At 40.6% G+C, this 25,880-nt stretch overlaps 1 long non-coding RNA gene across 1 annotated transcript in view; it reads left to right on the top strand.

The window, feature by feature from the left end:
- Positions 1-25,880, top strand: part of LOC100601115 — a 46,465-nt gene that overhangs the window by 10,658 nt on the left and 9,927 nt on the right. The gene's annotated exons all lie outside the window — the stretch shown is intronic.

Genomic DNA, 25,880 nt, shown 5'->3' with positions numbered 1-25,880 from the left:
AGCAAACAAAACAAACAAACAAAAACAAAAACAGGAGTTGCAATCCTGCTCTCTGATAAAACAGACTTTAAACAAACAAAGATCAAAAGAGACAAAGAAGGGCATTATGTAATGGTAAAGGGATCAATGCAATAAGAAGAGCTAACTATCCTAAATATATATGCACCCAATACAGGAGCACCCAGATTCATAAAGCAAGTTATTAGAGACCTACAAAGAGACTTAGACTCCCACACAATAATAATGGGAGACCTTAACACTTACTGTCAATATTAGATAGATCAATGAGACAGGAAATTAACAAAGATATTCAGGACTTGAACTCAGCTCTGGATCAAGTGGACCTAATAGACATCTACAGAACTCTCCACCCCAAATCAACAGAACATACATTCTTCTCAGCACCTCATTGCACTTATTCTAAAATTGACCACATAATTGGAAATAAAACACTCCTCAGCAAATGCCAAAGAATGGAAATCATAACAAACAGTCTCTCAGACCACAGTGCAATCAAATTAGGACTCAGGGTTAAGAAACTCACTCAAAACTGCACAACTACACAGAAACTGAATAACGAGCTCCTGAATGAATACTGGGTAAATAATGAAATGAAGGCAGAAATAAAGATGTTCTTTGAAATCAGTGAGAACAAAGACACAATGTAACAGAATGTCTGGGACATATTTGAAGCAGTGTGTAGAGGGAAATTTATAGCACTAAATGCCCACAAGAGAAAGCAGGAAAGATCGAAAATCAACACCCTAACATCACAATTAAAAGAACTAGAGAAGCAAGAGCAAACAGATTCAAAAGCTAGCAGAAGACAAGAAATAACTAAGATCAGAGCAGAACTGAAGGAGATAGAGACACTAAAAAAGCCTTCAAAAAAATCAATTAATCCAAGAGCTGTTTTGAAAAGATCAACAAAATATAGACCACTAGCAAGACTAATAAAGAAGAAAAGAGAGAAGAATCAAATAGATGCAATAAAAAACGATGAAGGGGATATCACCACTGATCCCACAGAAATACAAACTACCAACAGAGAATACTATAAACACGTCTACACAAATAAACTAGAAAATCTAGAAGAAATGGGTAAATTCCAGGACACATACACCCTCCCAAGTCTAAACCATGAAGAAGTCTAATCCCTGAGTAGACCAATAAAAAGTTCTGAAATTGAGGCAGTAATTAGTAGCCTACCAACCATAAAAAGTCCAGGACTAGACGGATTCACAGATGAATTCTATCAGAGATACAAAGAGGAACTGGTACCATTCCTTCTGAAACTATTCCAAACAACGGCAAAAGAGGGACTCCGCCCTAACTCATTTTATGAGGCCAGCATCATCCTGATAGCAAAACATGGCAGAGACAAAACAAAAAAAGAAAATTTCAGGCCAATATCCCTCACGAACATCGATACAAAAATCCTTAATAAAATACTGGCAAAGAGAATCCAGCAGCATATCAAAAAGCTTATCCACCAGGATCCAGTCAGCTTCATCCCTGGGATGAAAGGCTGGTTCAGCATACACAAATCAATAAATATAATCCATCACATAAACAGAACCAATGACAAAAACCACATGATTATCTCAATAGATGCAGAAAAGTCCTTTGACAAAATTCAACAGCCCTTCATGCTAAAAACTCTCAAAAGACTAGGTATTGATGGAATGCATCTCAAAATGATAGGAGCTATTTATGAAAAATCCACAGCCAATATCATACTGAATAGGCAAAAGCTGTAGGGATTCCCTTTGAAAACCAGCACAAGACAAGGATGCCCTCTCTCACTACTCCTATTCAACATAGTATTGGAAGTTCTGGCCAGAGCAATTAGGCAAGAGAAAGAAATAAAGAGTATTCAAATAGGAAAAGAGGAAGTCAAATTGTCTCTGTTTGCAGATACATGATTGTATATCTAGAAAACCCCATTGTCTGAGCCCAAAATCTCCTTAAGCTGATAAGCAACTTCAGCAAAGTCTCAGGATACAAAATCAGTGTACAAAAATCACAAGCATTCCTATACACCAATAACAGACAAACAGAGAGCCAAATCATGAGTGAACTCCCATTCACAATTGCTACAAAGAGAATAAAATACCTAGGAATCCATCTTACAAGGGATGTGAAGGACTTCTTCAAGGAGAACTATACACAACTGCTCATCGAAATAAAAGAGGACACAAACAAATGGAAGAACATTCCATGCTCATGAATAGGAAGAATCAATATCATGAAAATGGCCATACTGCCCAAGGCAATTTACAGGTTCAACGCCATCCCCATCAAGCTACCAATGACTTTCTTCACAGAATTGGAAAAAACTATTTTAAACTTCACATGGAACCAAAAAATAGCCCGCATAGCCAAGACAATCCTAAGCAACAAGAACAAAGCTGGAGCCATCATGCTACCTGACTTCAAACTATACTACAAGGCTACAGTAACCAAAACAGCATGGTACTGGTACCAAAACAGATCTATAGACCAATGGAACAGAACAGAGGCCTCAGAAATAACACCACACATCTATAAGCATCTGATCTTTGACAAATCTGACAAAAACAGGCACTGGGGAAAGGATTCCCTATTCAATAAATGATGTTGGGAAAACTGGCTATCCATATGCAGAAAACTGAAACTGGACCCCTTCCTTACACCTTAAAGAAAAATTAACTCAAGATGGATTAAAGACTTAAACATAAGACCTAAAAGCACAAAAATCCTAGAAGAAAACCTAGGCAATGCCATTGAGGACATAGGCATGGGCAAAGACTTCATGTCTAAAACACCAAAAGCAATGGCAACAAAAGCCAAAATTGACAAATGGGATCTAATTAAACTGAAGAGCTTCTGCACAGCAAAAGAAACTATCATCAGAGTGAACAGGCAACCTACAGAATGGGAGAAAATTTTTGCAATCTATCCATCTGACAAAGGGCTAATATCCAGAATTTACCAAGAACTTAAACAAATTTACAAGAAAAAAACAAACAACCCCATCAAAAAGTGGGCAAAGGATATGAACAGACACTTCTGAAAAGAAGACATTTATGCAGCCAACAAACATAAGAAAAGAAGCTCATCATCACTAGTCATTAGAGAAATGCAAATCAAAACCACAGTGAGATATCATCTCATGCCAGTTAGAATGGCAATCATTAAAAATTCAGGAAATAACAGATGCTGGAGAGGATGTGGAGAAATAGGGATGCTTTTACACTGTTGATGAGAGTGTAAAGTAGTTCAACCATTGTGGAAGACAGTGTGGTGATTCCTTTAGGATCTAGAACTAGAAATACCATTTGGCCCAGCAATCTCATTACTGGGTATATACCCAAAGGATTATAAATCATGCTACTATAAAGACACATGTGCACATATGTTTATTGTGGCACTATTCACAATAGCAAAGACTTGGAACCAACCCAAATATCCGTCAATGATAGACTGGATAAAGAAAATGTGGCACATATACACCATGGAATACTACGCAGCCATAAAAAAGGATAAGTTCATGTCCTTTTCAGGGACATGGATGAAGCTGGAGAGCATCATTGTCAGCAAACTAACACAAGAACAGAAAATCAAGGACTGCATGTTCTCACTCATAAGTGGGAGCTGAACAATGAGAGAACACATGGACACAGGGAGGGGAACATCACACACTGGGGCCTCTCAGGGTGTGGGGTGTGGGGAGCTAGGGGAGGGATAGCATTAGGAAAAACCTAATGTAGGTGATGGGTTGATGGGTGCAGCAAACCACCATGGCACATGTATACCTATGTAACAAAACTGCACATTCTGCACATGCACCCCAGAACTTAAAGTATAATAAATAAAATAAAACAAAGAAATAATACAAGCTGGGTATGGTGGCTCACGCCTGTAATCCCAACATTTTGGGAGGCCGAGGCAGGCTGATCACCTGAAGTTGGGAGTTCGAGACCAGCCTGACCAACATGGAGAAACCCTGTCTCTACTAAAAATACAAAATTAGCCAGGCATGGTGGCGCATGCCTGTAATCCTAGCTACTCTGGAGGCAGAAGAATCGCTTGAACCTGGGAGGCGGAGGTTGCGGTGAGCCGAGATTGTGCCATTGCACTCCAGCCTGGGGGACAAGAGCGAAACTCTGTCTCATAAAAAAAAAAAAAAAAAAAAGAAAAAAGAAAAGAAAGAAAAAAAAGAATACAGAAATTCTAGGCACTTTTTACTCTGTTTTCCCCAATGACAATGTCTTACAAAACCATAATACACTATCACAACCAGGATATTGACATTGGTACGATCCACTTGTCTAATTCAAACTCCCCTGGTTTTATTTGTACTTATGTGCATGTGTGTGTGTGTGTGTGTGTGTGTGTTTAGTTATTTGTAATTTTATCACTTGTTACCACAGTCAAGACATAGACCAGGCACCACGTTGGGCTCAAAAGCCAGGGATGACTATAAAGAATGGTAGTTCATAAGATGGCTCGGGAGATGATTTCTACTGGAATCCTGAAAGAGTTTTTGCTGTGGCACTTTTTTTGTGATAATTATATAGCCGCCTTTCATAGCAATTTAGACTGAACTTCTGCCATGATTTTGGTGTCTGTATGTTTAAGATAAAGCTAATATTTAGTTATTTCTCCTGGTTTTATTTCATTTCTGGACTAAGAATTATTGGCCCTTGTGCTTGGGTGCCAAGGACTGTGACAGTGGAGACAGAGTTCCTGCTCTGAATGGCTCATAGTAGGAAGAATCATTGTCATAGAACCCACTTTCTTTTTATTTTTACCCCCATGAAAGTATCAAATTTTGCTCATCTTGGCTCTCACCTGCTCCCTTGCTCCAGCCTCCCCAGAGTCTTGGTCCCATTGAATCCTCTGGGCTCATTCCTTCTCCAACAGGTTTTCCATTCCCATCCACCTTCATGGAGCTTCAGAGTTCATTTTATTTTCATAAAGAAATAACATATTCCAGCCCCAGCCAATCTTATTTTCTACCTCTTTCCAAGAGTCATGTATGAAAACTGCAAACTCTGCTAAGAGTGTCCACGCCATGCCCTAAGAGTAGACATGACCATAGCAAGAGTGAGGAACATTGGAACAAAGAAGACACTGCAAAAGAACAACTACAATTACTATGCCTGCCGTAGAAAACTTCTCTCCCCCAGTCACCACTGTCTCTTAAATTCAGTTATATCTTTCTTCAAGAGTAAGGTCAAAACGGCATTATCTAAGAATCTTTATTTATCCCACCCAATTTAGACTCTTATTTCATCTTGGATAATCACTATTTTATAAAGTTCCCTTCTGATTCCTAGATTCCTCACATCACTGTCTTGCTGAAAACCTATTAAGTCCTCACTGCTGAAAAGACTCTACCTCATTATTATGGTACTCAAGGCCCTCTTCAATCTGTATTCAACTATTATTTGTAAGCTCATCTCAATAACTTTTCTGCAAACATCCTATGCTCCTTCATTACAAAAATACTTGCCATTTCCTATAATGTGCCATGCAATTTTGAATTATGGCTTTGTGCATTTTGATCCCTAAGGCTGAAAGTACCATCATACTTTTCTGGCCAATCAAATCTTACCCCAAGACTACTCAAATGGCTCCTGCTTAATGAGGACTTTCCTGATTTACGTTTTCCTTCTAGATCCCTGTTGAGAACCTATAATCAACTGTGCTTTGACACATGCAGTAAATCAATTGTAACGTAGTTGGTGAGTATTTGATGCATCCACTGAAGAGTGAGCATGGGAATGAGGCTTGAGTTCATGTTTCTATCTCTAGAACCTCACGCAGGTATGGAGGGGCACAGTGGCAAGGATTAGGAAATATTCTGTTTAAACCAGAGAAATTCTGGAACATACTGCATGCTACTAGAATTTTTATTAAGATTTAGGTGTCTGGAAGAAATGATTTAAAGGAGGTCTGGGAATTGAGTATTGGGACCCTAGGTCACTGGGGTTACAATCTTGAAACAAAAAAAGGCAAAAATCTGCTTTAGTGTCTGAGGAAGTCCTAGAAATTAGTAAACTCATTTTGAACTGGAAGAGAATTAAGTAAGGTTCAGAGGCCCTATTTTGAAATACTGGAATTTCAGAGAAAAAAATATGCTTGAGATGAAATACAGCAATTTCATTTGGCTATCCTTGAAGCAGATTCCTGATAACTCATTTCAAGTTTTTGTGTTGTAGGATAATACCTGAAAGCCCAGAAAGCCTTTTAAAAAATCTCATCAGCAACTATAATTCCTAGGATAACTATTCCAAGATTTGGGATACCTTTGAATGGTGGCAAAAACAAGAGTAATGGCAGTTCCAATGGCAAGAGCAGCTTTAGCGGTGGCAAAAGCAGCAGCACATGGTCTTAGGGGCCCACAGGGAAACTAGCAGCAATGATGATAACCACCATTGACTGAACACCTACTATGAGCATGAAAAGTTGCCAGATGCTTTATAGACATTATAGTTAACCTTCATAACTATAATTTAAAATATATATATATATATATATATAAAATCCACATTTTGCAAATATAGTCACTGTCTCAGAGTGAGGAGGTAACTTGCTTAGATTCATATTGTTAAGTAGTAGCAAAATTTGGATTCACTATTAAGCCAGTGGTCTTCCTGCCACATTTTAATTTCTCTTAAAAGTGGGAATACTTGAAAGGACATATGTCCCAAGAAGTTTTAGAGTATAAAGATGCTGAGTGAAACAGTTGCTGTTGTTATTCATGTAAGAATCATTAAGGCTGTCACAGTCTTGGGATACCAGTAGGTCTAAAATAAGTGGTCGAATTAAACTGAAAGGAGCTTATACTAGTGCCACAGTCTAATCCCACTCTTTTCACCCACAATGTGTTTAGGAATCCTCTCTGCCTCCTTTAAAATTTATTTCCAGCATTCTTCACTTGGTGGGAGAAGTTCCCAGAGTTACCTCTCAAGAAAGAAAGTACCCATTAAATGTGCCACTGATTTTTTGAGGGTTGGAGGGAGGCTAACTAGAACCCATCAATTGTTAACCTCAACAGGAAGAGGAAAGAATGATTGTAGTTATTAATGTGGTTTAGACAAGTCTGGCTCAGCAAACTGGGAATCTGAGGCTAAGAAAAACAACAACAAACACATGCCCAGTACTGCCATTTTGTCCTCCGTTTCTCTGGGATCACTCCTGAATCACCCACAACCATCTTCCCTATGTTTCTACCAATCTCAGCAAAGAACTCTTCAACTATTTCATGGATTTGGTCCACTCTATCATGACCTCTTTTGCCATAGTATTCTCTTGTTCACCTCCTCATCTATTCATGGGCTGTTGGGGTCACTTGACTTTAGCTCATCTTCTAGATTTTAGAACTATCCTTAATTGAAGATATATCAGATTCCATGGTCTAACTCTCAGGTATTTTCTAGAAGAAAGTCTCTAAGAGCAAGGTGGATTTTAAGCTTACAATACACATGTGGATCTAGAGCTTACTTAAAAAAATTTCTAAGCCTTTTCTAATATATATTTATGACCAAACTCCAGGACAAAATAAAGTGTAGAATTCTTATCATGAGTTGGTGCTAGTCATGGGAGCTGATAGCTTAAGTGGCCAACAGGTGGTCTCTTTTCACCAGCCATCATGCCGAACACATGCACTGAGGGTATAGTTGGAAAAAAATCCCAGCTGCAATCTCTTAGGCATTTCAGCATTCTGAGCACTAACAAAATAAGAGACTATAAAGATTCCTTGTGAACAATCCGTATTTTAGGGCTAAGGGTTTCTAGAATTTTGGACAAGAGATGTCACCTTCAGAAGCCCTGGTAAGTTTTTGGATCTTTGAAAGTGAATTTGATCCTCTTTTCTTGATTCTAAGCAGTATTGGGATACATGGTACAAACAGATGCTGCAGGAGACTTTTCAGAGGAACATGATCATACCAAGGTGACTTCTGTCCTGTCTTTACTGCCTGTCCTCCTCAGCCTCTCCAGTCCTTATTGTCTACTCCCCGTGGTGTAGTCTGCTACTAATGCATTCTCTGAGCTTTTATTTTCAACAATTTTATTTGTATTTCCAACAATTAGCTGTCTTTTAAACAATTTTCCAATATTCACTTTCTACTCTGTAACATGGGTCCTCTGTTGCCTGTAATCTTTGGCAGTTTGGGGGCATGTCTGGCTCTAGTGTTCTACCTTCCTCAGTCCAGCTTCAGTGAGTTAGCAGTTGATTATATTTTCGGAGGCCTGCCATGTCCCATGGACTTCAGTCCTGGTTCCAATTAAGCTTTGGTTTTCCAAATGGAAGATAACTCCTTATTTTAATATATCCTCCTGGCTACTTATGGGAGGGAGGTCGCAGAGAAGACATGGGAAGTTTTTAGGGGTAACGTAAACAGAGGAGGCTACTGAGCCTTCTCTATTTACTGAGTTTCTGCAGGTCATTCTCTTTTAGCTGGCAGCATCTGTGAACTGGCCTTGCCTGCCATACAGAAAGCTGACTTTTCTTGTACCAACCACACTTTTCTTCTTCATCTATTTACGGTTCACACACATTCTCAACCTAACCCTCCTGTTTTATATCATTTCACTCAGTCATCACTTCCACTCGTCCACTAAAAGACTTTCTGTTTACTTTTACCAAATCACATGATGTGAGATAAATGTTCAAATCCTTATTTATGGCCATTTAAAGATTGCAACACTCCTTTTACAAGGCAGCTATTTGATTCTAGTATGGATAAGCTACAAAGCTAGAGTTGGCCTCCATCGTGGCTTGCAAAATGAAGGGCACTGAAGTTATTTTTACTCATAAAAAGGTAAATAATGAGGCTCAGATCTGGAAACAAACAGAACCAGAGTGTACCCTGCAGAATGCCAGGATGGTCATTGGAGTGACATCACTATAGTGGTACAGTCACATTGGGAGAATCAGTATAGAGTCCCAAATTCTGCGAGCTGTTAGCCAATTGTATTGCCTAATCAAACTTGTCTACAGTAACAACAATTAAAACAAGTGCTAACATTTATTGAATGTTTAGGACAGTTCTAGCACTACACAGACATTTTTCATCTAATCCTTACAACTACCATTAGGAATAATTTCCATTCTACAGATAAGGACACTAAAGCCCAAAGCAGTTATACCACTTTCCCCAGATCACACAGTCAGAAAATGGCAGAGCTGGGTGTGTTAATCTGTTTTGAGTTGTTATAAATTAATACCTAAGACTGAGTAATTTATAAAGAAAAGAAGTTTATTTTGGCTCACAGTCTGCAGGCTGTACAGAAAGCATGGTGCCACCATCAGCTTCTAGTGAGGGCCTCAGAGAGCTTACAATCATGGTGGAAGGCAAAGAGGAAGCTAGAGTACCACATGGTGAAAGGGAGCAAGAGAGGAAGAGGAGGAAGTGCCAGGGTCCTTTAAACAAGCAGCTCTCCTGTGAACTGATTACTATGAGGATGGCACCAAGCCATTTATAAGGGGTCCACCCCCATGACCCAAACATCTCCTACTAGGCCCCACCTCCAATACTGGGGATCACATTTCAATATGAGATTTGGAGGCAACACAATACTCAAGCCATATTACTTGGGTTAAAACCCAACCCTCTGGCACCAGAGTCCCTGCCCTCAGCCACAGTGCTCTGCCACTTCTCCAAGGATAGGTCTCCATTCTGCTCCCCATACATGAGCCAGAGCTCACTGTCACTCAAGGGAGCCATTTCTATTGCTTCACAGAAATTTCAGGATGCCTTTCCTCATGTTGAACTAAAATCTGCCTGCCCGTAACTCTTCAGTTGGGTCTTTTTCTACCTTCAGATCCACCCAGAATATTTTGTTCTTGTTGTTTCTTATTTTCTTTTAACAACCTTTAGAGATTTGAAGATATAAATTGACTCTCCAATTCATACCTGAATATTATTTTTGTGGTTAGTGAAAACAATCTTATCCTGATAGAAAAACTGTTGCATCGAGTAATGAAACAGCTCTCTACCTTTCCAGCTAGTGGTTGGCAAAATAGGTCCACAATGGAGGGTAAAGTGCTTGAGGAGTAAGGCGATAAGCTTTGCTGATAAAAATTTATGTAGTTATCCACAGTGTTGTTTATATTAATCACAAATTACAAATAACCTGTGTCCAAAATAATGGAGTTTATAGATTATAATTTATCCATGTGATAAAATACACATTCATTAAAATTTATGTTTTCAAATTACATTTAAGGATGGGAAGTTCTCATAATAATGTTAATTTTGAAAAGTAGGATTTAAAACAATATTTAGAGTGTTGTCCCAGTTTTGAAAAAAACATGTGAAAAGAAAAAATACTAGTGAATACATACAAAAATACATAGAATGCCTAGAAAAAAAGAAAGAAAAAATGCACCATTCTAGTAATAATGAATTATCTTTTATCTATTTTAATAAATACTCTGTATATTTTCTAAATTTTCTAAAATGGCATCATTTACTTTTGAAGTGAAGGAATACATTGTTGGTGGTGGCGTTGGTGGCAGTAATGTGTGTAGGTGTATGTGTGTTTAAAGGTCACAGTGTGTCTAAGAATTACCCTCAGCTGAAGTTGGACTTGAAGATTTGGGAGAGGGGCAAATGACATTGGAATAGGGGCTTCTACCATCCATTATGATCCCAATGTTTGGCCCCCAAATTGCTTTGAACTCCCCTGTGCACTTAAGAACTCAGCAACCAGGATATAAGAGTGGCTGGGGCCTCTTCCCTCCTCCACACTCCATCTCTTGTACTGTGGTAGTGGACAATATCAGTTAAATTTAAAGCTTAGATAAACAACAAATCTTGCATAAGACATACTTATATTTAAAAATTACTGATTATTTATCTAAAAATCAGATGTAGCTGGGAGTCCTCCATTTTAGCTGCTATATCTAGCAACCCTACCTGTAGATCCCTTCAGATGCCTTTTCAACATTTTTGTAAATATAAAAATTTCCCTCCTCTCCTTTACTGGTCCACCCTGGGAACATTTCTTTATTAAATCACTCACCCAGGAGTCTTGCTTTAGGTGTTTCTGTGGAACTTGAATTCAGGAGAATCTTCTTCCCCTTTCCTGCCCCCATATCTCTTTTTCTATCTATTGAGCTCTCTTTCTTAGCATTTCTTTCTGGCCTTTCTTCCTGTAAGCATTTCTCAAAAATTGCCCTCATTTACTTTTCTATGGATTATCTAAAAAATAAACATCTGATCTGGCTCATGCCTGTAATCCCAGCACTTTGGGGGGTCAGGGCGGATGGATCACGAGGTCAGGAGATCGAGACCATCCTGGCTAACAAGGTGATACCCCGTCTCTACTAAAAATATAAAAAATTAGCCGGGTATGATGGCGGGCGCCTGTAGTCCCAGCTACTCAGGAGGCTGAGGCAGGAGAATGGCGTGAACCCGGGAGGCGGAGCTTGCAGTGAGCAGAGATGGCGCCACTGCACTCCAGCCTGGGCGACAGAGCGAGACTCTGTCTCAAAAAACAAAAACAAAAACAAAAACAAATCCACAGGATCTTCTCCAACATGTAAACATATTACCAGTACAAATAATAATCAAAACACAAAACTGACAAAGGATACAAATATAGAGTTGATAAAATCTGTTGATAAGAGAAGAATCAAGTAGGCTATGAAATACAACCCAGGAAAATTGGCTATAATGGAAATAGTAACCACAAAAAAATCCATGATTTTAGAAATGATACATGATGTTTGTTATTGACAAAAAATAGATACACCCTAATGATATTACTTAGAGACAATTAACTGACCAGTTGAAAATAATTTAAAATGCAGATAAAAATGGAATATACAGATTAATAATTTAGTTAGCTTGGAGTTCACTCAAGAAAATGTTTCTTCAATGGAAATTCAACAGTGTTGACAAAATTCGGAAGGAAATAATTTTATTCGAAGACCTCAGGGTCAAAGTCAAGAGATAAAAATGTTACGCTCAAAGTGTTCTGTGTTGATGGACAGTCTTGGCAAAGTTGTCGGCATAAACATAAAGAAGTACGTGGAATCTGATTCTGCTGCCCAGGGAGGGATGCTGAGGGAAAGGTGGGTGTGAGAGGGGGTTACGTCATGCCATGGAGCCATAATGAAAGCTGATTTGTATTGGCCAGCAATGGAGTAATACATACTTTTGATCAATAGGAAAATTGTGGAACACTTACTAAGGTGTTGGACCCTATGCTAGACATGAGATCACCATCATCTCTGTGATCACATGAACTGTTTTTCCCACTTGACATATGAATATTGAGACTTAATGAGGTTAAATAGTATTAAATTCACACAGCCAGAGACATCTGACTCCAAAGCTGAGCTCTTAACACCTGTGCTTTGTGTCAGGCAATGTGTCTTCCCCATTCGTAGAGCGCCTGACTTTGGGTGGACTTCAGTGTCAGATGAAGGAGATTGAAATTAAATCTGTGGATGCAGGAGAGTGTTATGCAGAGTTCTGGAACCATATCATTCCTTTCTTAAGTTATTCTGGAAATACGTGCAGGGTCAGGGGAAGACTAGAAGCAAAGAGACCAATTTAAAATATTTTAATATTAAGAAATGACAAAAGGCTTGACCCAAATGAGTGACAGTAGGGATGAAGTAGACAGGAAGTATAGAAATATACTGTGTGGGTGAAATTACCAGGGTTTCGTGGTTAACTAATGTAGGTCATGGAGGAATGGGGTCAAAAATGAATCCAGACTTAAATTTGAGTGGTTGGGAAGTTTTGCTGCAGAGAAAGGAGATTCACTGTAAGAATTTCATACCCATACTGGTTGTCCCACCTAAACTTCCATTTGTATGTAAAATATATGAACTTCATAATTACAAGTTTAAGTGTGCAAACTATTGCCATCGTTACATTCTACAAGTTGTCAATATAATTTTGAATTTTTTGTCCACAATTTGACTTCTTCAGTAAAACATAAACCTCTACATTACAGAAGAAACTTGATCAAATTCAGTTTTTTATTGTTGTTGTTTTGGTTAGGGGGAGCACTTCAGGTTGAAAATTTATTCCTCAGCAAGACTATTTTTTCCTTCATTATCATTCTCCCTAGCGTTGAGATGAAATGGTAGCTCTGGTGTGAGATGCAGAGCAGTGCACGGGGGAGGGTGGGAATAAGTGGGAAAGTCTGAGACTTATGCAACTACAACCTTGTCTTGGTGGTGGAAGAGGTCGACTCATCTCCATCTTGGTCTAGGTCCTGTGGTACCGTATTGGAATACTGTTGCCTTATCATTGTTAGATGCATGCACCTTCCTAATATTGGCCCACAGAGAGGGGGCCTGAGCTCCTATCAGTGGCAGAAAGGCCAGCCCACATGTTTGGCTATGTGACCAGCCATCTAATCTATGTCGCTGGAGCACATGGCCCTTGGCTCCCACTCCCTCTCGGAACACAGAAAATTAGCTCCTAGCTCCTCTCTCCATGCCAACCAGGACCCGCAGGGCCTGGGGAGGCTGCTTGCTGACTTGTGTGCCTCACAGAGCTGCTGTGTCTGCTCAGGCATCATATGCTATCCGAAGCTTCTCTCCAACCCTTGCTTTCTTTTCAGCTATGCACCATTTTTTTTCGGGGAGGAAGGTGAAGATGGCCACGAAATGCTCAGACTGATGTGGGGAGTTTCTGTGTCTCTCTTTTCCCAGGAGCTTACTCAGGGTGGAAGGCAGGTCATCGGCCAATATCTAATCCAGTGACTTTCTCTAATCCTTCTTTTCCTCCCCAGTTTGTGGGTGTCCAGATTGTCTGGGGTTAAGTGGAGAGGACAGGAGATCTGAATTCTTACAAACACATTTGCTTTGTACACCTCTCTGTCTTTTAACATCAGTGTTTTAAAATTTAACATCACAATTAAAAGAACTAGAGAAGCAAGAGCAAACACATTCAAAAGCTAGCAGAAGGCAAGAAATAACTAAAATCAGAGCAGAACTGAAGGAAATAGAGACACAAAAAAACCCTTCAAAAAATTAATGAATCCAGGAGCTGGTTTTTTGAAAAGAACAACAAAATTGATAGACTGCTAGCAAGACTAATAAGAAAAGAGAGAAGAATCAAATAGACGCAATAAAAAATGATAAAGGGGATATCACCACCGATCCTACAGGAACACAATCTACCATCAGAGAATACTACAAACACCTCTACGCAAATAAACTAGAAAATCTAGAAGAAATTGATAAATTTCTCTACAAATACACCCTCCCAAGACTAAGCCAGGAAGAAGTTGAATCTCTGAATAGACCAATAACAGGCTCTGAAATTGTGGCAATAATCAATAGCTTACCAACCAAAAAGAGTTCAGGACCTGATGGATTCATAGCCGAATTCTACCAGAGGTACAAGGAGGAACTGGTACCATTCCTTCTGAAACTATTCCAATCAGTAGAAAAAGAGGGAATCCTCCCTAACACATTTTATGAGGCCAGCATCATCCTGATACCAAAGCCTGGCAGAGACACAACCAAAAAAAGAGAATTTCAGACCAATATCCTTGATGAACATTGATGCAAAAATCCTCCATAAAATACTGGCAAACCGAATCTAGCAGCACATCAAAAAGCTTATCCACCATGATCAAGTGGGCTTCATCACTGGGATGCAAGGCTGGTTCAACGTATGCAAATGAATAAATGTAATCCAGCATATAAATAGAACCAAAGACAAAAACCACATGATTATCTCAATAGATGCAGAAAAGGCCTTGGACAAAATTCAACAACGCTTCATGCTAAAAACTCTCAATAAATTAGGTATTGATGGGACGTATCTCAAAATCATAAGAGCTATCTTTGACAAACCCACAGCCAATATCATACTGAATGGGCAAAAACTGGAAGCATTCCCTTTGAAAACTTACACAAGACAGGGATGCCCTCTCTCACCACTCCTATTCAACATAGTGTTAGAAGTTCTGGCCAGGGCAATCAGGCAGGAGAAGGAAATAAAGGGTATTCAATTAGGAAAAGAGGAAGTCAAATTGTCCCTGTTTGCAGAGGACATGATTGTATATCTAGAAAACCCCATTGTCTCAGCCCAAAATCTCCTTAAGCTGATTGGCAACTTCAGCAAAGTCTCAGGATACAAAATCAATGTACAAAAATCATAAGCATTCTTGTACACCAATCACAGACAAACAGAGAGCCAAATCATGAGTGAACTCCCATTCACAATTGCTTCAAAGAGAATAAAATACCTAGGAATCCAACTTACAAGGGATGTGAAGGACCTCTTCAAGGAGAACTACAAACCACTGCTCAATGAAATAAAAGAGGACACAAACAAATGGAAGAACATTCCATGCTCATGGGTTGGAAGAATCAATATCGTGAAAATGGCCATACTGCCCAAGGTAATTTATAGATCCAATGCCATCCCCATCAAGCTACCAAAGACTTTCTTAACAGAATTGGAAAAAATTACTTTAAATTTCATATGGAACCAAAAAAGAGCCCGCATTGCCAAGTCAATCCTAAGCCAAAAGAACAAAGCTGGAGGCATCATGCTACCTGACTTCAAACTGTACTATGAGGCTACAGTAACCAAAACAGCATGGTACTGGTACCAAAACAGAGACATAGATCAATGCAACAGAACAGAGCCCTCAGAAATAATGCCACATATGTACAACTATCTGATCTTTGACAAACCTGACAAAAACAAACAATGGGGAAAGGATTCCCTATTTAATAAATGGTGCTGGGAAAACTGGCTAGCCATATGTAGAAAGCTGAAACTGGATCCCTTCCTTACACCTTATACAAAGATTAATTCAAGATGGATTAAAGACTTACATGTTAGACCTAAAACCATAAAAACCCTAGAAGAAAACCTAGGCAATACCATTCAGGACATAGGCATGGACAAGGACTTCATGTCTAAAACATCAAAAGCAATGGCAACAAAAGCCAAAATTGACAAATGGGATCTAATTAAACTAAAGAGCTTCTGCACAGCAAAAGAAACTACCACCAGAGTGAACAGGCAACCTACAAAATGGGAGAAAATTTTCACAACCTACTCACCTGACAAAGGGTTAATATCCAGAATCTACAATGAACTCAAACAAATTTACAAGAAAAAAAACAAACAACCCCATCAAAAAGTGGGTGAAGGACATGAACAGACACTTCTCAAAAGAAGACATTTATGCAGCCAAAAGCACATGAAAAAATGCTCATCATCACTGGCCATCAGAGAAGTGCAAATCAAAACCAAAATGAGATACCATCTTCACACCAGTTAGAATGGCGATCATTAAAAAGTCAGGAAACAACAGGTGCTGGAGAGGATGTGGAGAAATAGGAACACTTTTACACTGTTGGTAGGACTGTAAACTAGTTCAACCATTGTGGAAGTCAGTGTGGCAATTCCTCAGGGATCTAGAACTAGAAATGCCATTTGACCCAGCCATCTAATTACTGAGTATATACCCAAAGGACTATAAATCATGCTGCTATAAAGACACATGCACACGTATGTTTATTGCGGCACTATTCACAATAGCAAAGACTTGGAACCAACCCAAATGTCCAACAATGATAGACTGGATTAAGAAAATGTGGCACATATACACCATGGAACACTATGCAGCCATAAAAAATGATGAGTTCATGTCCTTCATAGGGACATGGATGAAACTTGAAACCATCATTCTCAGTAAACTATCGCAAGGACAAAAAGCCAAACACCGCATATTCTCACTCATAGGTGGGAATTGAACAATGAGGACACATGGACACAGGAAGGGGAACATCACACTCCGGGGACTGTTGTGGGGTGGGGGGAGGGGCGAGGGACAGCTTTAGGAGATATACCTAATGCTAAATGACGAGTTAATGGGTGCAGCACACCAACATGGCACATGGGTACACATGTAACAAACCTGCACATTGTGCACATGTACCCTAAAACTTAAAATATAATAATAATAATAATAATAATAATAATAATAAAAATAAATAAATATTAAACACACACAAAAAAATTTAACAAATAAGAATTGTCTCCTCTGCTCTCTGATCGCACCATGAGAAATAGTCCCTGTGATGAGTGGTCTTAACTGTACAAGTTGATGAGGGGTAAATAGAAGGAGAAAAAAAAATGTTGCTTAATATCTTACATTATGACATTTAACCACACAGTAGGTCAGCATGTATAACAGGAACATCATAACAAGAATCTAGCTAGAACTCGATCAAAACTAAACCAAATCCAATGCAAACTTTTTTTTTCTTGGCACACCTTCTGAATGTTGCTGTAGGCCAGAGGACAGAATAATGTAGAAAAACACCTTCTTCTTCCAATCTTAAGCTGATCATAATTTAGTTGGAAATAAATCTGAGATCCTAAATGGCAACAAAAAAAACAAAAACAGCTGAAGCAAACAGGCAGTATTCACTAATCATGACTTTGGTGACATAGAGAAAAGGAATTGTCAGGAAAAAGAAGGGAGGCCATGGAAAGTGAATGTCCCTTTGCAGCCATCATTTTTCTAGGGTTGCAGCAGGGATAGAAAGGCAGGGCAAAAATTCCCTTTCAGACATGACATGCTGGGGAGTGGGAATTAATGAAGAGGAGATAACACCCTATTTAAAAGTTTAGTTGTCTTCCAGTTTCTTCGGGTCACTCATGTCTCCACTGAATTGCTTGCTGTAAATAGAAAGATTTTTCTAGTTACACTTAAATGATAAAAATCTGGTTCAGCTGGCTGGATGACTATAAAAAATGTCATAGCAAACCATTTTAGGGCAAGCTTGAGAAGATGAAATAGTGCAGATGCATGAAATGCAAATATCCATACATTCATTTATTTAATTTAGCAAACAGCTTTAGAGCACCTACTATATTCCAGGCCTATGTTAAGCAGTAAAATACAGAAACCAATAAAAAGGAGTATGCACTATCTAGATGCTCACTGTGAGGTAAAAGGACACACAGCAACCAGCTATGTTATATAAGATTATTCTATGGCCAAGGTATGTCATGGAAAGAGACCAGCTCTACCTAGCTGGGGATAGGGAAGGCATCACAAAGATAGCAGGGAATAATCAAATGTATCCTTTGAAGGGAAGAACATCTGGGAGTTAAAAAGACTTTGATAAGGACCAGAGGCCAGAGAAAGCACAGCATATTTAAGGAAATGCCTAGACTTTACCGTAAGAGGACCGCAGAGAGCTTCGCAGGAAGCAAATGGAAGTGAGCGTGGAAAGAAGGCAGGGGTTGGATCATTAGGGACTCTTAGCCCATCATATAAAATCAGGACATTATCCTTTGATGGAGGAGCACCACTGGCTGGTTTTTAGCGGGGAAAGCATGACCAAATCTCATATTTTAGAGAGAACACTTTAGTGCTATTGCGTTAATTACAAGGAATCCACAGTGGAAACTGGAACGCTATCGTATACTATAGGAGAACTAAAATGGAGTCCAACCTAAACCAATAGGAGTGGGTATGGAAGAAAGCGCAGGTTCAAGAGGCGGTGTGGTGTAGATCTAAGGAGTTAGGAGGTGTGCTAAGGCAAGGGGCGAATAAAGACGATGTCCAGGTTTTTGGCTCGAATGGGGAATAATAGAGTATACAGGATAGAGACAAAGAGCATACAGGAGAGAGGAGGTTTCTGGAGGATTAGAGGATGGAAGTTCAGTTTTAGACATGCCAAATTTGAGATGCCTGTGGGACATCAAAATGAGATGTCTTACAGCTGTTTGATGTACAGGTCCGCAGCTCAGTAAAGAGGTCTGGGCAGATTTATATTTGGGAGTCATGTCTCTGAGACTGTGAATCAGTCCTGTCCAGAATGCTGATATTTATGAACTAAGAGAGAAGAAGGGTAGCCAGTGAAAGAGACTAAAAAGAATCAGAGGTATAGAATATGGAGCCTGATTACCAGGACACAAGGAAGGAGAGAGCATTAGGAAGAAGGGAATGGTTAGCATCGTCAAATTCTATAGCAAAGTCACAGCGGGCCATTGTAGTAAAGTCGGAGGGTGAAATGACTACTAGCGAGGGAGAGGAGCTCCAGCATGTGGGAGAGCTTTCTAGCCATCAATCCTTCTAGTCCCCTGCATATAGCAAGCAATTGGTAAATATTTGCTTGAAATAAGGGTTATTTAATGATGAAATTATTTGTCTGATGAGGACCACACAGGAGTTCATTAAGCAAAGGTGAGCTGCCCAAGTGACAGGGGTGGTGTAAAAGGGATCCCTGCAATGGTTGGAGAGCTGTATAAACACAGCCCTTTGAACAGTTTGGATGGCAAATGTTTGGTGTGAGTGTAGTGGTTTTGTTTTTGTTTTTCATTTTGAAATAAAATTACTTTGGCCAAATTAAGAGTGAAACCCAGGCCACTCCTTACTCATCATGCCATTTGATGTAATTCTTGTAACCCTTGTGTCATAATTTCCTCACCCATAAACTTGGGACATATCATCTCTCCTATCTACTCCCTCAGAGAATAAATGTGCTTGTTAAGTGTTTAGGAACATGAAGAAAAAAAAGAAGGGTAATGACACAGGACAGGTCTGGGAGGTCTAAGCTTGGCTTTGCTACTATTTTCCTAGGTTGACTTAGACAAACTAGTTTTTGCATTTATAAAATGAAGGGGCTAGGCAAGATGTCGAAGATCTCTTCTGCCCCCAGTTTCTTTCAGGCTGTGATGTTCATTTATTTGGCATAATCACCATTACCATCATTCCCAGGTTCACAGCACATGCAGGTGGAAAGGACTTTTTAAATGCACACTGGCTCAGGTGACCCCCAGTGCAGTCGAGTGATGAGGGTAGGGAGGAATCTCATTATTGTGTCCACTTTCCAGATGACATTGTGGCTCAATAAGGTCAACCATGACAGGCCTGGAGTCACAGAACTGACAAAGGCTGGAATGGAACCTTCAGCTCTGTTCTTTTCTCTCCAAAAACCATGCTCTGTCCACCTCCCTACAGCATTGTGTACTGATGTTGGGCATTATTATTACTCAACAGAAACCCTGGATTGATAAGGAAGGGGTCAATCCTGCCTTCAGAAGGCCCGAATTAGAGTCTAGTCTTAAGCCCTTGTTTCGTATTCAACATGGAGAAGGTCATTTCTCCATTGTTGAGATGCTCAATTTTTGCATATACAAAGAAGAGAGTCATTGCATCCTGCAGCTTCTGAAGGTCGTGAAGAGGGTGAAATGAGATGAGGGAGGCAGACCGGGAATCACTGTGCACATTGCAGGGCCTGTGTTTCTGCAAGGTTTGCAGGCACATGGTACAGCTGATTGCACAGTGATTACAGTGCTTTTCAATGCTGTGGGGCTCAGCATGCCTGCGTTGGGAGCTGGTTCTCTCCTGATGGCTTGGGTAAAATACCCCTCAGAGGGGCTGCATTCTCCCTCCCTTTCAATCCAAATATTTAGCTTCAAGCCTGCTTCAGCTGTGCTTTGGCAAGAAGTGTTTTGGAGGAGGAGGCTGCTCTGAGGGGCCCTCCTTTGAAGCCCTGGATGTCCTACAGTGATATGGGGCCTTGGCCAAGCAAGTTGAGCTTTGAGGCCAGCAGCAGGTTTGAGACACTCCGGGGGCTGCTGACTTCAGCTGAAGGGGCTCAAAGCCCAGATCCCCACACAGCTGTGGACTCTCAAGGATCTCTCTCTCTCTCTTTCTTTGTTGGGCAGAGCTTCATGTGCATCTCAGCCAGCCCTGCAGCAGCCCTCAGCAGCTCTTCTCTGGGGCTGGGGCATCTGTATGCCCAGGAAATCACTGGGCTGAGGGTACAAGATGGGATCTTGGCTTTCTCAAAAGAAGAATGAATTATTATTATTGATTCCTCTGGTGGAACTCTTGGGGCTGGACTTACCATTACTCCCAGTGACCTACTTGGGAGATTTCTGTTTCTTGTTCCTGAAACCTTAGATTCTGAGGGCTGTTTCTACCAGGAGATATAGGACTCATTAACTTAAAGCTATGACCACTGCTGATCAATTTGGGCCCACTGTACCCGTAGACCAGCTGGCAAAGAAAATAGTTCATGCACTGGCAGTTGTAATATACCCTGATTATAAGGAGAAAGCATGGTTATTTCACAAAGAGGGTAGGGAAGGGTAGGAAGAATATTTACTTTTTCCTCAGGAGATGCCCTGCTCCCTAAATAACTGAATTCCTATTGAATGTATTCAGAGAAGTTGGCACTTAGGTATTGAGAATGCTGCCACCTATATTAGAATCAAGGGTAAGAAATAAATGGAGAGCAATGGAAGTTGAAGAATAAGATCAATTGTACCTATATGGAAGAGGAGTGTCTCCCCTTTAGGTCCAGGTGTGGCCTTGGCATTGTAGAAGGGCAGGAGGCAGAGGAAGGTGGATGTCCTTCTCTCCAATGGCTCTGCACTCCCTCATCTTTCTCAGAATAATTGGTTGTGAGGACAAAAATGATGTCACTATACCACACCATCTCCTTATTTGAGGCAATAAGGATTTAGGTGAATTTCAACTTACCTTTATGCTTGAGAGAAAGTGGAGAATCATTTGGGGAAACAAACTAAAAAAGCAGAAGTTTGTTGACTCAATGATTCATAGAATGGTCACTGCTTTATTTTCTATAGCTGGACATTTTCTCCTATCTTTCTGTAAGATGCGTGCCTTGAACAGATTGATGTTCTTGGGGAAGAGTACCCATCTCAGAGGTGAAATCATTGATTAATGTTTTCCGGGGATATGTTTATCAATGAATCTGCAATGGCTAGAGAAATTCCTGGCAACATGAGTACTCAGAAAATATTTGATGAGTAAATAGATGGCAGGAAGGGAGAAAGGAAGGCAGGAAAGAAGAAAAGGTAGGGAAGTAAAGGTAGGGAAGAAGAGGTGAGAGGAGGGGAAGAGAGGGAAGCAAGGAGGCAGCAGAGTGGTAGGGAGAGAGAGAAGGGAGGGACGGAGGGGAAGGAAGGAAGGAAGGAAGGAAGGAAGGAAGGAAGGAAAGGAGGGAGGGAAGGAAGGAAGGAATGAAGGAAGGAAAAGACGGAGGGAGGGAGGGAAGGAAGGAAGGAAGGAAAGAAGGAAGGAAAGGAAGGAGGGAGGGAAGGAAGGAAAGAAGGAAGGAAAGGAAGGAGGGAGGGAAGGAAGGAAGGAAAGGAGGGAGGGAGGGAAGGAAGGAGGGAGGGAGGGAAGGAAGGAAGGAAAGAAAGAAGAAAGGAAAGGGAGGGAGGGAGGAAGGAAGGGAGGGAGGGAGGAAGGAAGGGAGGAAGGGAGGGAGGAAGGAAGGAAGGGAGGGAGGGAGGGAGGAAGCATGGAAGGAAGGGAGGAAGCATGGAAGGAAGGGAGGGAGGGAGGGAGGAAGCATGGAAGGAAGGAAGGAAGGAAGGAAGGAAGGAAGGAAGGAAGGAAGGAAGGAGTTTCCTACTTCTGGCTCATCAGATTTAGAGGTCACACTTGTGATACTATTCTGTGATAATGTACTTGGTATCCTGGAGGTGGGAAAAATTCATTTTTGTCTCATTAAATTTATAAAACCCATGGCTTTTGCCTAAGGGAAGAATTGTGTTTATAGAACGGTGAAGTGTTTCTAAGTAAATTGATCCTGTATGCAAAAGTGTATAACAGTTTTGTTGACATCAGATTTTTACTATGGTAAGTTCAGAAAGTTGATGTTCCTTGACTGTCCCTCTTGGTCTGTTAGAGGCTTCTTTCTGTCACTCCTGTATCATAAGTGAATCACTTTGTATTATCGCTCCTCCTCGCCTAAGACAGTTTACTTCTGCCTGCTCCTAAACAGCAAGAATTGAAAGAAAATGTGTAGACTTACAAAACGGATATACCCCACAGCCACCTTTAAATGCATTTTTCCAAGGCATATCAAAATATCCTTGGAATTTGTTGTGAAAATTTGACCACATCCTAGTTAGCATGAGGTTAAAATTAAGAGTAACATGTGTTTCAGGGATCTCAATTTGCAAAATATTAATAGAGTTCATGGGCAGTTGACTGCAATAAAGGGAGGAAATGAAGTTTATAGTGCAAGGCCCTGGGGATTACAGCTTTCCCTACCCCTAAGCACTTTCATATCCCAGAACTCACGTAAAGTGAGGAAGGCCATAAAAGGAACAAAGAAGGAAAGCTCAAGGTTGATGCCATAGGTCTCTTTCTCTTCCCTCCTGGGAGGACTTCCAGTGATTCCAGAGGTAGCCTCACTTAGCTTCGGTTTCCTCCTGCCCATTCAGAAATCCATGATTCACCCAGAGGTGCAAAAACAGGCACCTTCAGTGAGACTCATAGCATGCTGAAACATCAGAAAGGAGCCCTGACCGATGTCTTATCACTTCTGTGGAAATGTGACTCTTAATTGTATTTTCATCTCAAGTTAAACTACTTAGGCATAAAAAAAAATTTAAAAAAATGCATGGAAGACATTCCAGATTGAGTCAGTAGACATGGATTTATGCATTCTCTGCTTTTGACTCTCTTGTAACTTTAAGGAAATCACTACTTCCTTCTACATTTTTGCCTGCTCACCTAAACAGAAATAATAGGGCTAGAGGATCTCTAGGGGCTCTTCCTGCTCTTTAGTCTGTAGTTTAATGTGAATCTGACTTTTGTCCAGTGGACTTTCTTAGGAAAACCTACTAAAGAATGATTATTGAATACAAGATTCAGATATTAAAGCCAGGAAAAGTCACTGCCAGCTAAAGTAATCACAATAGCAAGAAAGGTAGGCTTTATTTCAAAGGTGGAATGGAAATTGAATGATGAGAGAGGAAAGAGGTCATTCCAGGCAAAGAGAAGGCTTAGGATAAAGGCCTGAGGTGTGAAGATACAAGGCCTAATTTGAAATTCAATGGGAGAGCAAGGTAATTGGAGCAAGTTGAAGAAGGAAACAAAAGAGGAGGACTTCCATGGCCTTCCCAGGACTTCATCTGGGCCATTTCTGGGGCCACCTTCAGGGACACACTTCAGTGTAGTATATAGGAACATTTTTGGACTCAAAATGTCAAAATAGGTGGCTGATCTGGACCATTTCTGACGAGGGGCCCTACTGGTCTCACCTGCCCAGATAGTGCTCTTATAGCTGAGACCTGACTTTCTCACTCCAGTTGGTAGCTGTCCTCATGTCAGTCCTTTTACACTAGCTCCTCCACAGGCCTTTGCCATACTCACCTTCTGCTTCTAGAATGGGGGTCATTCTGCTTTCGAGAGAGCCTTCATGGAAAGAATCTAGGAGTGATGACTTTCCAGGGTGTTAACATACGAAATCTTCCACCCTTTCATATTCTTTTTTTTTTTTTTTTTTTTTTTTTTTTTTTGAGGTGGAGTCTTGCTCTGTTGCCCAGGCTGGAGTGCAGTGGTGCAATCTCAGCTCACTGCAACCTCCGCCTCCAGGGTTCAAGCGATTCTCTTGCCTCAGCCTCCTGAGTAGCTGGGACAACAGGCGCGTGCCACCACTCCTGGCTAATTTTTGTATTTTTAGTAGAGACAGGGTTTCACCATGTTGGTCAGGCTGGTCTTGAACTCCTGATCTCGTTATCTGCCCACTTCAGCTCCCAAAGTGTTGGGATTACAGGCATGAGCCACGGTGCCTGGCCCCCTCTTCATATTCTATTTTTTTTTTTTTTTGAGGCGGAGTCTCGCTCTGTTGCCCAGGCTGGAGTGCAGTGGCGCGATCTCGGCTCACTGCAAGCTCTGCCTCCCGGGTTCACGCCATTCTCCTCTTCATATTCTTAAGGCTCAATCCTCTGAGCTTCCAGGAGGCCTAAGGGTACCCAGGACTCACACCACTTCTGCTCTTGGCAAAGTTATCAGGAGCTTTCCACCACTTCAATCTTTGGGACAGTGAAGTTCAGTGGAACTCAGACTATCATGAACACTTGTTAGTATCCATTGACTGGGTTTGATACCCAGGCACTCTCATTAGATTCTAATCACTTTTTGCCACAGTGAGGTCTGAGGCTTAGTACACTCCAGGTCACTCTGCTGACATCTCCACTCTCCCTGACCTTGTCACTAGAACTAGGATCTGGCCTTGTATTTTTCTTAGTCATGAGCCCCTACTTTGTTAAGTGTCTCAGGCCCCCCAGGACCACAGTTCTCAGCTCATTTATCTGGGAGTATTAATATCCTGCCTTGCGCTTGCCTGGATTCTTTATCTGACTGGCAGGTGCTCTGGGGTAGATCACCTTCTGAACTATGACCTAGGTTGCAACAGCCTCTCACACCTGTATCCTTAGGCTCATTTGTGTTGCATGCTTCAATTCCCCAAACATTCATCACATCTTCTTCTTACTTAAACTTGATTTCTCATCCTTGGTTTGTGAGCAGTTAGAGCAATACCCCCCAGAGAAATATCAAAAGCTGTTTGTTATTACAAAGACCTCACTCTATTCTCATTAAAGATATTGGGAAAGAATCTCATGATGCTAGCTCATATTCTTGATGGGAATTATTTGATAACTACCTGATAAAATTTTTTAGCCTCACAATCATTTGCTCTGAATCTCCAGAACACTGAGAAATTGAAGGAAATATGTAAGCGTTGTTTGTTCCTTTATTTGCTTATTTTAATTAAAGTCAGCATTTTCACAAAAGTTGTGGTCTTTTTAATTGTGCACACTTTGTGCCTTAGTTTATCTGTGTTCAGTTCCTGGCCAGAGAGCATTTGTTTTCATAAGAATGTACATGTGTCTGAAGCATCAGAGCTACAGGCGCTGCTCCCACCCCTGCAGACTTCATCCTGCTCAGTCCAAGGCAAGGGAACTATCCACTGGCTCAGACCCATTATGAGAGAAATCTAGAATTGTCTTGCCTACTAGTCCTGGGCCAAAAGGAAACTGAGGTAGCTCTTCAGTACACAAGAGTCTAATGGATGGCAGGTCTCTCAACCCCCACAA

The sequence above is a fragment of the Nomascus leucogenys genome, chromosome 19 (genome assembly GCF_006542625.1).
Source record: "Nomascus leucogenys isolate Asia chromosome 19, Asia_NLE_v1, whole genome shotgun sequence".
NCBI lineage: Eukaryota > Metazoa > Chordata > Mammalia > Primates > Hylobatidae > Nomascus > Nomascus leucogenys.
The sequence above is the reverse complement of the archived record's forward strand: the minus strand, read 5'-3'. Positions and strand labels throughout refer to the sequence as shown.